The sequence below is a fragment of the Felis catus genome, chromosome A1 (genome assembly GCF_018350175.1).
Source record: "Felis catus isolate Fca126 chromosome A1, F.catus_Fca126_mat1.0, whole genome shotgun sequence".
Lineage (NCBI taxonomy): Eukaryota > Metazoa > Chordata > Mammalia > Carnivora > Felidae > Felis > Felis catus.
The window spans coordinates 39,236,525-39,253,492 of record NC_058368.1 but is presented as its reverse complement, the minus strand read 5'-3'; the positions used below and the strand labels follow the sequence as shown (position 1 = coordinate 39,253,492).

At 33.8% G+C, this 16,968-nt stretch overlaps 1 long non-coding RNA gene and 1 pseudogene across 2 annotated transcripts in view; both read right to left on the bottom strand.

Moving 5' to 3' along the window:
• Positions 1-16,968, bottom strand: part of LOC123384391 — a 547,325-nt gene that overhangs the window by 295,831 nt on the left and 234,526 nt on the right. The gene's annotated exons all lie outside the window — the stretch shown is intronic.
• On the bottom strand, positions 2,712-6,570 carry LOC123384390 (annotated as a pseudogene).

Genomic DNA, 16,968 nt, shown 5'->3' with positions numbered 1-16,968 from the left:
GAATTTCCTTCCTTTTTAAGGCTGCATAAAATTCCACTGTATGTGTACACTATATTTTTTTATCCATTCATCTGTTTATGAACATTTGGGTTGGTTACACCTCTTAGACATTGTGGATAATGCTACAATGAACAAAGTATACAGATACTCTTCAAGATCCTGCTTCGAATTCTTTTGGGTATATACCCAGAAATAAGATTATTGGAACATATAGTTAGTTATTCTTTTTTTTTTCACTTTTTAAGGAAGCTTTCCCTAATGGCTATAACCTTTTGCATCCCCCTGCCCCCAACAGTTCACAAGGTTTCCAACATCTCTGTATTCTTACCAACATTAATTTCAGTTCTTTTGATAACAGCTATCCTGGTGGGTGTGAGATATCTCATTGTGGTTTAATTTACATTTACCTAATAATTAATAATGTTAAACCTCTTTTCATATGCTTAAATTTCATTTGTGTATCTTTTTTGGAGAAATATGTATTCAAATCCTATGCCCATTTTTTAAGTGAGTTAATTTGTTGTTGTTATTGAGTTGTAGATGTTCCTTATATATTCTGGATATTAGTCCCTTATCAAATATATGATTGGCAATTATTTTCTCCCATTTTGTAGGTTACCTTTTCATTCTGTTGTTTCCTTTAGTACACAAAATTTTTGAAGTTTGATGTGGACCCACTTTTTAAAAATTGTGTTGCCTATGCTTTTGGTGTCATATCCATAGAAATCACCAGCAAATATGAATATCTGAAATTGTATCCTAGATTTTCTTATAGGAGTATTAAAGTTTAGGTCTTACATCTTTGGTCAATTTGCATTAATTTTTGTGTAAGGTATTAGCTACGGGTCTGAATTCATCCTTTTACATAGGGATATCTATTTTTCCCAGCACCATTTGTTGAAGAGATGATCTTTTCCCCTTTGTAACAATATTTAGACTACCTACCCATGAAAATCTCTTATTTATATTCTTTATTTCCCTCATCATAGTTTTATTTGTTTTTCATCATTTAAATTCTGTACATATTTTATTGGCTTTCTACCTATGTTATTTCCTTGGTTTTGGTGCTAATGTAAGTTGTATTAAATTTTTTAATTTGAATTCCAATTGTTGATTGCTGGTATAGAAAAACAACTGACTTTAACTTACTAACATTGTATCATGCAAACTTAATATAATTATTAATTCAAGAGTTTTTTGTTGATTCATTAAGATTTTCTACCTCAATAATCATGTTTTCTGTGAACAAAAACAGTTTAATTTCTCCCTTATTTGTATACCTTTCATTTTATTTTCATGTCTTATAGTCTTAGCTAGGATTTCTAGTGCACATAGTCTTCCTCCAGGAATTCATCAGTTACTATGTAAGTACTATGTTACTATGTAGGTACTATGTCGTTACTATGTAGGTAGCATTATCAGCAGCTTATGCTTCAGATGAGCTGATCTCTTGCTCTTTCTCTCTCTCTTTTTGTATTCTCTGGTTTCCTACACTCTCAGTGATACTTTCTCCTGTGACCAAGACAGCCTTAATGTTCCCCTGAGCATGACTAAATAATAGACAGATTTCTTCCTGATTATAGAACTGTGGTCTCCTTTTCCTTACAATATTTACTTTAGAATGTTTACAATTGCAGGGGTGCATGGGTGGCTCTGTTGGTTAAGCGTTTGACTTTGTCCCAGGTCATGATCTCACAGTTCATGGGTTCGAGCCCTGTGTCAGGCTCTCTGCTGACAGCTGAGAGCCTAGAGCCTGCTTCAGATTCTGTTCCTCTATCTCTGCCCCTCTCCTGCTCATGCTCTGTCTCTCAAAAATAAATAAACATTAAACAGTTTTTAGAATATTTATAATTGAAAATTCTTGTTTTGCCCTTTGTAAGTAATGTAAATCTTCCAAACTCTTGCCAATTTTACAACCTAGTAATGTCCTTCTTAAAGACCCAGGAAACATCTCTTTGAAATATAATTATCAAAAGAGGTTAGACCCCTGTCTCTCAGTTTCTGAAGGAGGATACAGAGTATAACTCAATGGGTGCCAAACAGCAAACTCAGATGGTCTAATTGCACAGAAAAATAATAGCAAACTCAGAATAATTTAGTGTGCCCACCATATCTTACTGATTAACTTCTCCTAGTACATTTACTTTTTGATTAACATCCTCCAGCTTTTTCACCAACTCACTCCAGTGCTTAAAAATACTTCTGTTTTTTGTTTGTTTGTTTGTTTGTTTGTTTCAGTGGAGTTGAATTTAGTCTCTCTCCCCTATTTCAATAATCTTGAAGAACTTCTTCCTTGCTTGTTTAATACTGTTCAGGAGAATTTTTGTTTTGACACCTGTGACCACAATATTCTAATGAACCTAAGAAAAATCACTGGCTTTCAATTGTTCAGCTTTTTTCTTGCTGTGAAGGCAGAACTGATGACTTGCAAACTTTTCACATGTTGGACTAGAAAGATGAAGTCTAGACAGACTAATCCTTAATTGTAAACTTCTGAGCAACAAGAAACTGAGGGAATGATTTGTGTGTCTTTCTTTTTTTTTTTTTTAAGGTTTATTCATTTTTCAGAGACAGAGAGAGACACAGAGCTTGAGGTGGGGAGGGGCAGAGAGAGAGATGGAGACACAGAACCTGAAGCAGGGTCCAGGCTCTGAGCTGTCAGCACAGAGCCCGACACAGGGCTCGCACTCACAGACCGTGAGATCATGACCTGAGCTGAAGTCGGACACTGAACTGACTGAGCCACCCAGGTGCCCCTTTTTGTGTGTCTTTCTTAAGGGGTAGTCTGAATATATTCAAGTAGTAATAATGACCACAAGAGATTCTAGGAAATGTATTTGGGTCCTGGAATTTTCTAGATCATCCCCTGTTAAAGCCCAATAGATTTTGCACTAATATAACAAATGGCGAGTGACTATAACTTAAGGGTATTGTTATTATTATTATTTTGGAAGATAAAGATTTGTTTTATTGAATAACAGATCTGTGTTATTGCTAAGGCCACTATGTACAGACACAAAGTTTTATCTCTTGGTCTCTTTCTCCTTGGACAGAGTCTTGATGATTTCCTCCTTCTTGGCCTGGAGCTGCTCTTCACAGCACTTGTGTGCTGTGATATTCCTTGGTCATAGATCTGAGGGCCTCAGCCTGTCAGCCAGAAGCTTCTTGTGAACCTTGTCTGCCTTCAACTTGTGGATGTGTTCCATGAGCATCTGCTTGTTTTTGAACACATCACCTTTCACCTTCCAGTACAGGCTGTGATACACGTGTGGTCAATCTTAGATTCGCAGTATCTTCTGAGCAGCCAGTACAGAATTCTCGTCCTCCTCATCCAGCTTAACTTCTCAAGCATTTGAACACTGGCAGTATGTTTTCTCTTACCAATGCCATTATGCTTGCCCTTCCTGCTGGCCAAAGTGTTTTTCTGGTACCAAGCCTGGGAATGGACGGGCACAGGCTTCACAGTGATCAGCCCATCTTTAATCAGTTTCCAGATCTGCTGATGGGAGTTGGCATTGATGATTTCATTGGTCTCATTGGGGTTGAACCAGACCTTCTTTTAGCCACAGCAGAGGACACTGGAGGCAAGCCTCTTCTGAAGCCCAAGCATACTCATGGCTGTGGCCGCAGCATTGAAAGGCAAGAATATTAGTATAAATTTGACCTAATTTGTATCTTTAGGTTAATGAAACCCATGCAATGTTGACACTTTTAGCTTATATTTTCTAGCATTCTATCAAACATAGCATAAGGGTCAGGTCTTGTTGCCTTAGCTATCCACTTACATGTCTTAAATAAGTTAACTGGATTAACTAGGTCACAGTTTACAGTTCCCTAGTGTTTATAACTTTTATTAAAACATGAAGATATCCTGAAATATGAATTTCTGGAAATTACTATAGATTACAAGCAAAACTTTAATAATAAGATTAACACTGACAATTCAAATTACACTCATTTCATTAATCATGTTGGCCTCAAATTCTATTTTATAATAATATAATTTTTGTTGTCTCACTAATTATATCATAAACTGTATATTTGAATTTAACAGGTATTTCTGTAATTTAGTTCAACGAATAAGAATATCAGTATCACATGAAAAATTATATATTTAACATGTTTTAGTATTTATTTATATAAAGAGCTCTATATTAGTTAAAATTGAAGTTTAAGTGTTTTCTAAATTTATCTATAAATGTAAAGGACACTTTAGAAACTTTATTTGGCCCACTTTAAAATGCATGCGTTCTTTTTGGTGGAATGGTAAATCACGTTTGTTTGGCATTTTTAGATGGTTTGACCATATTTAAAAGGGATATGGCATGAATAATCATCTGTATTTATGTATTATATATTAAAATATAATTTATATTAATCTTGTAGATTTTATAAGTATATATTACATATAATTTTATATCTATATATTATATAGATATATACTCATCCATTTAGCAGAATTTTCTAAGTAGTCTCTAATGCAACTATAAGCTAACAACATAAAATATGTGTAATTTAGTAAGTAAAGGCAACATATTCACCCTCAGTCCAGAATGATTATAATAGGAAGATCTTTGTCTTTGATTTATTGATCTGTGCAGTTTGAACAATTTCATGTTAACATCAACAAATTCTGGCCCTGAAAATTAGCTGAAAAAGAATTTAGATAATCATGACAGAGTCTTGATATGCATGTTTCCATTGGGACTAAACCAGATAGTAATAGAACAAAATTCTACTGTCATTATCAGATTTTCTTTACACCCCTTGATGTCTTTGACCAATAAGGAAATACGTATTTAAATAAACTTGTGCCTCAATCATATTTGGGGGGTTAAGTGGTAAAGTAATTTCTAAACATTTTACAAATATGACTAAATTACAGAGAAATTTTTTGAAATCCTATGCTCCATATCACTTGTTAATGGAGCTAATTTCTGCATCTTTGTGATATTATTACAACTGTCTCCCTATCTTTCATAGGAATTGTGCTTTTAACTGGGGAACCTATTATCATATTGAAGGCTAATAATCGGTTCCTTATTTCTGAATGATACTCTATTTTTTTATAAAGCTAAAATAAATGACTAGAATAAATTGTGACCTACTTCCTTTAATAGACTCTGTGCCATGAATATTGCATTCATCTATAGAACAAGTTTTAAAATATTCTCTGTTTCACATTTTCTAACAAATAAATCTGTATTCTATGATAAATGTTTGTCTTTGACCTGTATATTAATATCCATTATTGAACAACATGTGGCAACCTTTAAAGAAATTAAATTGACAATTGCTAATAACATCAAAAAGGTAATTGTTATTTGATGTAATTGCCTTGGCAATATTGCTATCTGAAGTTCAATGGAGTTTTTATTCATTGCACTTTTACTTTGATTTTTTAATATATTACTTTGAACCCTAAGAAGTAGCAGCTGAGACACTCATTACTTTTGACTACAAATAGCTTCAGAATTGATGGGAAAGCTGATTTAGACAGCACATTCAATACAAAGGCTCTCTTAAGATGTCTTGGTGACAGACTTTAGTGACAAGGAATTCATGTGTCTTCCTGTATATTATAAAACAGAATTCTCTCATTGCAATTTTAACTTCCAGAGAAATAAAGATAGAATTGAAGATTATACATTGATCTCTGGCATAATCACATTCAGTGTAAAACTATTTCATATAATGGCATGTGTCTCAGAATAAATTTAATACTAAAATTAAACATTCACTTACACTTGGCAATAAAGAAAAGATGAAAACAGAGATTCTGAAAATAAAATGAAAAATGAAAAAAATAATGTACATATTTATTACCCAGAGCTAATGTAAGAAGACAAAAAAATATGAATGAATAATATCCTTGCAAAGGGAGGGAAAAAAGTAGCTCTTAAATTAATGCAACTTCACAGGGTCCTAAAGTCTCTAAAGAGTGAAATTAATTGACTCTCTGGAATACTTATGCTATAGCATTATCATTTATTTATTGTGTTGATAATCCCAATGAAAATTTTTAATATCCTCCTTAAGTAAATGAGGTAGATAAGAGTTCTAATTATGTTTTACTTTTGGTTTCAGTTTGCAGACTGAAAGAAGGGGCTGCTAATTCTATGATGAACTTTTAATTCCTTTCTTTCTAAGTTTTTCTTTTACTTCTTTAAGGCTGACTATAGAATGATTCAATTATTTTGTTAATCAAAATGCTTTTAACAATGTAATTATGTTTATATTTCTTCATGTTTCTAGTGTAGGGGGAAAGATAAAGAGATTTTTTTAATATCAATAATAATATCAGTAGTTGAATACAGAGTATAAACTTTTGGGTCAGGCAAAAAACATAAACCTGGCTCTGATGAAATTAATATTATAATAGCATTAGTAGTAGTAGTAGTAGAACAAGTAATATAGATAGTAGTGTTAGTTATCAGAGTAAAAATAATGAAACAGTCATAGTAGCAATGATAGAGAATAATAAACTTTGGTTTAGTGAAGTTGAGGTAAGTAGGAAATTACTTTAAAAACAAAAAAATAGGGGCGCCTGGGTGGCGCAGTCGGTTAAGCGTCCAACTTCAGCCAGGTCACGATCTCGCGGTCCGGGAGTTCGAGCCCCGCGTCGGGCTCTGGGCTGATGGCTCAGAGCCTGGAGCCTGTTTCCAATTCTGTGTCTCCCTCTCTCTCTGCCCCTCCCCCGTTCATGCTCTGTCTCTCTCTGTCCCAAAAATAAATAAAAAACGTTGAAAAAAAATTAAAAAAAAAAACAAAAAAATATATAGTTACATTGAAACAAATTTGATAAATACAGTTAAACTTACATTTGAGAAATAATAAAATATATTTAAATTTTTAACAAAGACACTTGTATTGGCTACAATTTGTTATTATATTTTCCTATTAAGCAGGATCAGAAACCTTGTGATTCATCATTCTGAAAATGCATCTCCAAACCTGCTACAGAGGTTAGAGGGTGTAAACCAGGCAAGGATCCAGTTTCCTCATTTCAACTTCAACATTTTATTATTATTATTATTAGTAGTAGTAGTAGTAGTAAACTACTGAACCCATTGTATATGGTTTAGTTAAAAAACTGACTACCAAAATAGTTTGATATTGTTATTACTGTTAGAGCATATAAAATAATTTGTAATATGCCCTGTATCTTATCACAGGGAATTAAAAAATACATATGAACATTTGAATATACATTAAAGAATTAAAAGAACAGTTTGACTTATTTTTTATTATTAATTTTAAATTAGTATACATAAATAAGTTCTTATTTAAAACTGATATATGCATATATGCATAAATGCATGTGGAAAATGAAAAATTCAGGAAAGCAAGGAACACAAAATTTTAACCTGAGCTGACATGGAGAAGTGGTGTAGTGCTATCCAACTTCCACTTTCTGTGGCTGATTAAATGAAGAGTCTTTTGAAGGTAAAAACTCAGACAGAAGAAGCAGACACAAACATTCTTATCTGAACTATGTCTTACTGCAGCATTCAAAAGAAAGAGAAGATGCACCATGGTGGCTGCAAACCATCATGGTTGTCACTCTTGACCTACAACTAAATCTTATCAGGTGATAAGGAGGTAGAAGATATTTAAAACTTGAAAGATGAATCAGCTATTTGATGCACACATCATTACATTCAATATTTGTTTATAAAAAAAATAAAAGTAAGTAGAAGATATGTCATTTCCCACATCAAATACAATGTAGGCACACAGAAGACTTAAAATTTTTCTAGTGGCTACAATTTTAAAAAGAAAAAAAGGTAAAATTAATCTTAATATATATTTTACTTAACCTAATATGTCTAAAGTATTATCAAATCAAAATGTAATGAATATAAAAACTGAGATATTTTTTACATTCTTTTCTTCATACTAAGTCTTCAAACCAGCAGGTACTTTATACTCACAGCATATTTCAATTTCACATTTCAAGCGATCAATAACCACATGTGGTCAGTGGCTTCATCTCACCACACAGCTGCCTTCATTACCATCACTTGAAATCCTGCCCATCTATCTCAAGAAACAAGAAAAATCCCAAATACAAAATCTAACAGCACACCTAAAGGAACTAGAAGCAAAACAGCAAAGAAACCCCATACCCAGCAGAAGAAGAGAAATAATAAAGATCATAGCAGAAATAAATAATATACAACCCCCCCCCAAAAAAAAACCAGTAGTACAGATCAATGAAACTAAGAGTTGGATTTTTGAAAAAATAAACAAAATTGATAAACCTTTAGCCAGGCTTCTCAAAAAGAAAAGGGAGATAACCCAAATAGAAATAGAGCCCAAAATCACAAATGAAAATGGATTTATCATAACCAATCCTTCAGAAATACAAGCAATTATCAGAGAATACTATGAAAAATTATACGCCAAAAAACTGGACAACTTGGAAGAAATGGACAAATTCCTAGACACTCACACACTACCAAAACTCAAGTGGGAAGTAGAAAATCTGAACAGACTCATAACTAGTGAAGAAATTGAATCAGTTAGCAAAAATCTCCCAACAAATAAGAGTCCTGGACCAGATGGCTTCCCTGGGGAATTCTCCCAGACATTTAAAGCAGAGATAATACCTATCCTTCTCAAGCTGTTCCAAAAAATAGAAATAGAAGGAAAGCTTATGGAATTATTCTATGAAGGCAGCATTATCTTGATTCCCAAACCAGGCAGAGACCCCACAAAAAAGGAGAACTACAGGCCAATATCCCTGATGAACATGGATGCAAAAATCCTCAACAAGATACTAGCAAATCGAATTCAAAGCATATAAAAAGAATTATTCACCATGATCAAGTGGAATTCATTCCTGGGCTGCAGGGATGGTTCAGTATTCACAAAACAATCAATGTGATACATCACATTAATAAAAAAAGCATAAGAACCATATGATCATGTCAATAGATGCAGAAAAAGCATCTGACAAAATACAACACCCGTTCTTACTAAAAACTCTCAAGAAAAGATAGAAGGAACATACTTAAACATCATAAAAGCCATTTATGAAAAGCCCACAGCTGATATCATCCTCAATGGGGAAAAACTGAGAGCTTTCCCCCTGAGATCAGGAACATGACAGTGATTTCCACTCTCATCATTGTTTAACATAGTGTTGGAAGTCCTAGCATCAGCAATCAGACAACAAAATGAAATCAAAGGCATCCAAATTGGCAAAGAAGTCAAACTTTCATTTTTCGCAGATGACATGACACTCTACATGGAAAATTCAACAGGCTCCACCAAAAGACTGCTAGAACTGATACATGAATTCAGCAAAGTCGCAGGGTACAAAATCAATGTACAGAAATCACTTGCATTTTTATACACCAATAAGGAAGCAACAGAAAGAGAAATAAACTGATCCCATTTACAATTGCACCAAGAACCATAAAATACCTAGGAATAAATCTAACCAAAGATGTCGAAGATATGTATGCTAAAAGCTATAAAAAGTTTATGAAGGAAATTGAAGAAGATACCAAGGAATGGAAAAACATTCCATTCTCATGGACTGGAAGAATAAATGTTGTTATAATGTCAATACTACCCAAAGCAATCTACACATTCAATGATATCCCAATCAAAATTGCACCAGCATTCTTCTTGAAACTAGAACAAACAATCCTAAAATTTGTATGGAACCACATAAGATCCTGAATAGCCAAAGTAATATTGAAGAAGAAAACCTTAGTGGGAGACATCACAATCCCAGACTTTAGCATCTTCTACAAAGCTGTAATCATCAAGACAGTATGGTATTGGCATAAAAACAGACACATAGACCAATGGAATAGAATAGAGAACCCAGAATTTAACACACAAATGTATGGCCATCTAATCTTTGACAAAGCAGGGAAAAAGACAGTCTCTTTAACAAATGGTGCTGGCAGAACTAGACCACAACATGCAGAAGAATGAAACTGGACCACTTTCTTACACCATACACAAAAATAAACTCAAAATGGATGAAAGACCAAAATGTGAGACAGGAAACCATCAAAACCCTAGAGAAGAAAGCAGGCAACAACCTCTTTGACCTCAGCCACAGCAATTTCTTATTTGACACATCTCCAAAGGCAAGGAAATTAAAAGCAAAAATGAACTATTGGGACCTCATCAAGATAAAAAGCTTCTGCACTGCAAAGGAAACAATCAACAAAACTAAAAGGCAACCGATGGAATGGGAAAAGATATTTGCAAATGACATCAGATAAAGGGCTGGTATCCAAAATCTATAAAGAACTCACCAAATGCTACACCCAAAAAACAAATAATCCAGTGAAGAAATGGGCAGAAGACACGAATAGACACTTTTCCAAAGAAGACTTCCAGATGGCCAACAGACATGAAACGATGTTCAATGTCACTCATCATCAGGGAAATACAGATCAAAGCCACGCTGAGACACCACCTCACACTGGTCAGAGTGGTTAAAATGAACAAATCAGGAGACTATAAGTGCCGGCAAGGATGTGGAGAAAGAGGAACCTTCTTGCACTGTTGGTGGAAATGCAAACTGGTGCATCCACTCTGGTAGATGCAAAACAGTGTGGAGGTTCCTCAAAAAAATTAAAAATAGAACTACCCTATGACCCAGCAATAGCACTGCTATGAATTTACCCAAGGGATACAGGAGTGCTGATGCATAGAGGCACATGTATCCCAATGTTTACAGCAGTGCTTTCAACATTAAGTCAAATTATGGAAAGAGCCTAAACGTCCAACAACTGACAAATGGATAAAGAAGATGTGGTTTATATATGCAATGGAATACTACTTGGCAATGAGAAATAATGAAATCATGCCATTTGCAGCAATGTGGATGGAACTGGAGGTTATTATGCTAAGTGAAATACGTCGGAGGAAGACATATCATATGTTTTCACTCATATGTGGATCTTGAGAAGCCTAACAGAACACCATGGGGGAGGGGGAGGGAAAAATAGTTACAAACAGAGAGGGAGGGAGGCAAACCATAAAAGATTCTTAAACAGAGAACAAACTGAGGGTTGTTGTGGGATGGGGAAGAGGGGAAAATGGGTGATGGACACTGAGAAAGATACATGTTGGGATGAGCACTGGGTGTTGTATATAAGACAATTTGACAATAAATCATATTTAAAAAAAAAGAATCTCACCCCCCGTGAAAAGGCCTATTTGGGGTTACATTAATATTGTCAATTATTCTGAATAAAATCTCCATGCTTACAAAAAGAAAAAAGAAAAAAGAAATCTTGCCCAATCTGATCATTAAAAAAGAGCACATCATTCTCCTGTCTTTAATGGTTTATTGCATTTTGCCTACTAACCTGACAATGAGTCTAAACCTCCAATACTAAAAAAAGAAAAAAAAGTTAATGTAATGTATCATATATCCTTTATCAGCTCTCTATCTATATTCTACAAAGGCAGCTTTTGCCTTTTCTAGTTCACCTTTTCTTGGGAAATGGATTCAACCAGGAGCAATGACTAATTTTTTTCTAGAAAAGTATTTTGTTTTCCTATCTCTTTATTCTGCCCGGAGTATCAAAGAAAATAATGAAGGGAGTATCAAAGAAAAAATACAGCATTTTGTACTTTCTTGATGTTGTTTCCCTGGATATAATCCTGCCTCTTCCTCACCTCAATAACTAAAAAGTAAGTACATTTAAAGTGTTTATTATCAACATCTATTTATCATATGCACATTTTTCACATAAGCTCTGACAAATACTAGCAAGTGAAGTAACTAGCTTCAGAAAGAATGCTTATTTTGCTCAAATTCCTGCATGGATTATTACAATACCTGACCACATGGCTTTTGATTCCAGGTCCAATACTTTAAATTATGGCAGTCCTTAATTTATCTGGATGTTTTAGCTTTTATTCCCTTTCTTCTCATTCTTGATATTCTCTTTATAATATCACAAGGTATCAAAACGGAAAATGTCTTCCCAAGTGTCATTAGCTACTGTCTTTTTTTTCTGTGCTTTACGTCAAAATTCCCCAAAATAGCCCAAATATTTTCACATGCACAGTCCACTTGCCCACAACAGAACTCATCACTTTGATCCTTAAGTGTTTGATCCTTAAGATGTTACCTCTCGGGGTGCCTGGGTGGCTCAGCTGGTTGAGTGTCTGAGGTCATGATCTCACAGCTTGTGAGTTCTGGCCCTGCTTTGGGCTCTGTGCTGACAGCTCAAATCCTGGAGCGTGCTTCTGCTTCTGTGTCTCCCTCTCTCTCTGCCCCCAACCCACTCGCATTCTGTCTCTGTCTTTCTCAAAACTAAATAAACATTAAAAAAAAAAGATGTTACCTCATATTTTTTGTATTTTATTATTTATTATTTATTTATTTATTTATTTTTAATATATGAAATTTATTGTCAAATTGGTTTCCATACAACACCCAGTGCTCATACCAAAAGATCCCTCTTCAATGCCATACCACCCTGAACGCGCCCGATCTCATCTGATCTCGGAAGCTAAGTAGGGTCAGGCCTGGTTAGTACTTGGGTGGGAGACCTCTCATATTAACTAAACATGACTTAGTATTAATTGAGCAACATCTATATTTCAGGCACTAAAATGGCTGATAAAGTTGTTATTGTAAAATTTCTTAATCCAATGGAAAACACACTCACTTCATAGGACTTTATAGGACTTTATATCTGAATGTGCACCCAGGGAAACAGAAGTGAAAAGGGCTAAGCACTGTCTCCCAATACTGATTGCATAATGAATACCTGGAGACATTTAATACTTACTGATGCCCTCACCACCACCCAGAATTTGACTGAATTGTTTTGAATGGGGGCTCTAAGAATTGTTGTTTTTTTTGTTTTGTTTCTTTTGGTTTGCTTTGCATGTTTTTTTTCCACCTTTAAGTGGTTTTTATTGTAATTCCTTCAAAGTAAGTAATTCAATTGATTGGGGTTCCTTTAGGGTACAGGTAAAAAGTCAGTAATTTAATCTTACGTATTATTATTTTCATTTTTAATTATGTTAAAATACATAGAACGTAACATTTACAATCTTATCATTTTGAAGTGTGCAGATCAGCAGCATTGATTCACAGTGTTGTACAACACACTCATACTGCACACTCACATTGTTGTGCAATCATCACCACCATCCATCTCTAGAATCCTTTCCATCTTGCAACATTACAACTCTGTACCCATTAAATAATAACTCCCAATTCCTCCCTCCTTCACTTCCAGGTAACCACCATTCTACTTGCCATCAGTATGAATTTGACTAGTTCCTCATGTAAGTGGAATCACATGGTGTTTGTCTTAGAGCTGACTCACTTAGCATCGCTTTGTGCTTTTTGTTTCTCTGTTTTAAGTTTGTTAAGTATAGGAGGGATTAGAGCCACTAAACTAAAATTAAAAAATACAATTTTAAAATACGTCAAAAGGAAATTTCTAATTTGGGGGACTAGGCAGTATCTTTGCCAATAGCATAAGTAGGAAGTTTAAGGGGGAAAAAACCTTGTTAGCTAGAAAGAGATAATGGATACCTACATTACAATACTTGAATAGGGAATCCATAAAAAATTAAATTTCAGATGTAAAACTGGAGAGATGGGAAGCAGGGAGGAGAAAGACTAATGGATGATAAAGAAAATTATACTGACAGAATGAACTCAATGATGCTGTGAATACAGAAGAAATATGAACTTTTTTAGACATTCTATAAACTGCACAATATTTGCAGAAAACCATCAGGCACATCTACTTTTTAAATGTTTACTTATTTATTTTGAGAGAGAGAATGAGAGAGAGCGTGTGTGCAGAGAGGGCAACAGAGAATCGCAAGCAGGCTCCTTGCTATCAGTGCAGAGCTTAACACGGGGTTGATCTCACAAACCATGAGATCATGACCTGAGGCAATATAGTTGGATGCTTAACTGACTGAGACACGCAGATGCCCCAGGCACCTATATTTAATATCTTACTTTATGTATCTCACTGTAACATAAGTAGCTACACTTCACAAATGAGGCAGAAATCGGGACTCAGAAAGAGAACCATGGCCAATTGACAGGATACATATGATAAAGATCATTCACTTGTTTTCTGATGAAATTCCTGTGCTCATTTCATGTGACCACTGCATGTAGAAATCTGAGTGGAAGGTATTTAAACGGTTTGAAAGTGCTTTACAGTTCAGATTAGAGATAACAAGTGCGGTTTGTTTCATTATTAGAGTACAGGTGATAGTTAAAGTCATATATACATTCTGAAAGTGTAGATCTAGAAACACTAACTAGAAAAGTGTCAGTGTATAGGGAAAAATAAGTGTTGATGGTTATGAACATCACCAGTATTATTATCACTAGCATCACCATCTTCAGGATTAGAAAAAAAAAATACTGAGTGTGCAGTTTTAAGTTGAAACTATTGGCAAACATCGAACTGGATTTCTCAGATTTAAGATAGATATTTAGAACTACTACAATTAAGTAAGAACTAATAGAAGGGCATCCTCTCACCTTTTAAAACCAGACTTACTTATTATATATATTTGTATTGTGTCGATGATTTACAATGATCAGCAGTTTTAAGGGGTCTTAAGGGGTCATGGAAATCTTCCCTATCACACTCACAGTTGTGTATCTTTTGGCAGCAGTCACAGAGAGGGTATATGAGTCCCTGAGCATAGAGTTGTAATAGCTTAACTAGTTTAGTATTCTTGATGAGATGCAGTCTTATACCACTCCACAAGTATAAAAATATCAAACATACCCTCTAAAAAATGACTCTGTGTTTCATTTAAGCATTCTGTTTATAAATTTTTATCAACAGAGAAGAACCAAATTTTGTGTATATGACATAGTATCAACGATTGGATGCTTTATAAGTAAGCAGGATTGTTTTGTTTCTTTTTTAAGTATACAAAACGTTTTAGTATGGGATTTCACCATGGGATATAATATGACACCACAAGAATACTGTTTGACACTCCCTTCATTATTCTATATTGGCCTTGATCCAATGTCATGACTCTTTTGTAAGTATTTTACTATGTCCACATTTCTCAAATTGTGTTCTGTGTGCTATTAGTAAATGGTCCAGGGGAAGAAAGTCAAAAAAGATAAAACAGCAAAATATAAAACCTCATAGGAATTAAAGAAGCTAAGAATATGTACAGAAGATAAACTTTTAAAGACCTTTTCTTAACCTAGAGCTGTACAGAAGTTTTTGAGCCTAGGCTACTTATGTATTGTTCAGATAATTTTTTAACATGTGTTATTCAGGACAAAATACTTTTTGTAAAATATTTCATAGTTTCTTTTTGTAAAATACTCTTTGACTATAAATGTGAAAGTGTTAGTTGGGAATAAAATTGATTAATAAGAACATAGCTCTGCACTTTAGTGACAATGATCACTGTGTCACATGCTCAAAATCTTACCACTTACATGGATCCATCATTTAGTGTATATTTACACTTATTCCTAAAGTCTCAGGGGCTTCATTCTTAAGCTGTGCTATGAAAATATTTTTCAATTATACTATATGCAAATATTCAAATCCACAATACTTTCATGTATCTTATTGAGTTTTTAAAAGTCAAACAAAATATTCAACAATATATGAATGGATATTTAGCTTTTTGGTTTTGGAAGTATTTTGATCATCTTATCATCTTACTAACCTTTAAAAATAAATTTCTGTATATTTTTAAATATTGCTTCCATTTATTTTAAGTTCAGTTTTCCTTTAAATTATGTGATCTAGCAAATATATTTCAGATGCTTAAAAGACAACATAAGGTTATATTTACTATTTTTTTAGCATTAATATAACTTATGGATTTGTGAAAATGCTTTCCATAATAAGGTATTTTACAAACTCTATTTCTTATCTGTCCATGTTAAATTATTAACCCCAAATGAAATATATGCCTATGTCAAAACCATCAAACATATCCTCCCAAAACACTGAACATTATCTAGATTATTTAATAAATAATTGATAATTATTCTTGCAATATTAATAAAAAGTCATAACAATGTGGATGTATTTAAAAATTTTAGAACCAGAAGAGTTACACACAAAATCACACATTGGGCCTCACTTCTGCTAAAGTTTTATGTAAGAGAAAGACATGATATTTTAAGGAACATTTCCAAAGGTCATTATATTCAGGCAACATTTGTGAGAGTTGGAAAACAGCCATATAAATTTTCTATTCTCCTATTTTGATACTCACCTGAAAAAATGAGTCTCAACTGTTGTATTGTTCAGGAACAAGTAACTAAGATATCAAATATTACATGATTCAACTCTAGTTGTAACATGATGTATTTGTTCTGGCACCTATACCGAGAAAAATGCAAGTGCTTCTTTTTTTAATTATATAGTTAACACTTTATCTTTCAACTGCAAAGCTAAATCACATAGCTTTTTCACATATTTCGAGGGCTGAAAGAGTTTAAAAATGTCAACTACATGGCAAAGGGGTGGGGTTGTAAGTTTATCAGGGTATACATCATCACTAAGGTGGTTATCATACCAGTATTATTAATAATACTTTTTTCACTGTCAAGTATACTGATTTGGATGATAAATTATATGGAGATCTACTCATATAGGAAGTAAAAGTTGAGATGTATTTTGAAGGGTAAGGATATTTACCAAGTAATGGAAGAATGATAATTTGAAATAAATACATAAGCAAAAAAGAATAATGAAAAATGTTAAACATGTTATGGGAACAAACTGCCATTAGGTTCAACAGAGCAAATATGAGCTATAAGGTGAACTGGGTGACGACATACATTAGGGACCAATGGGAAGATTGCTATGTGTCTCTTTGAGAACATGGGGGGCTTATTTTCAAGGATACTAATGGAAAGCTGAAAACAGAAACCTATTAGAATTCATGGGAACTCACTCTTAAATGAATTCTTTCTTGCTAAAACTCTATTTTGCCTTTTTA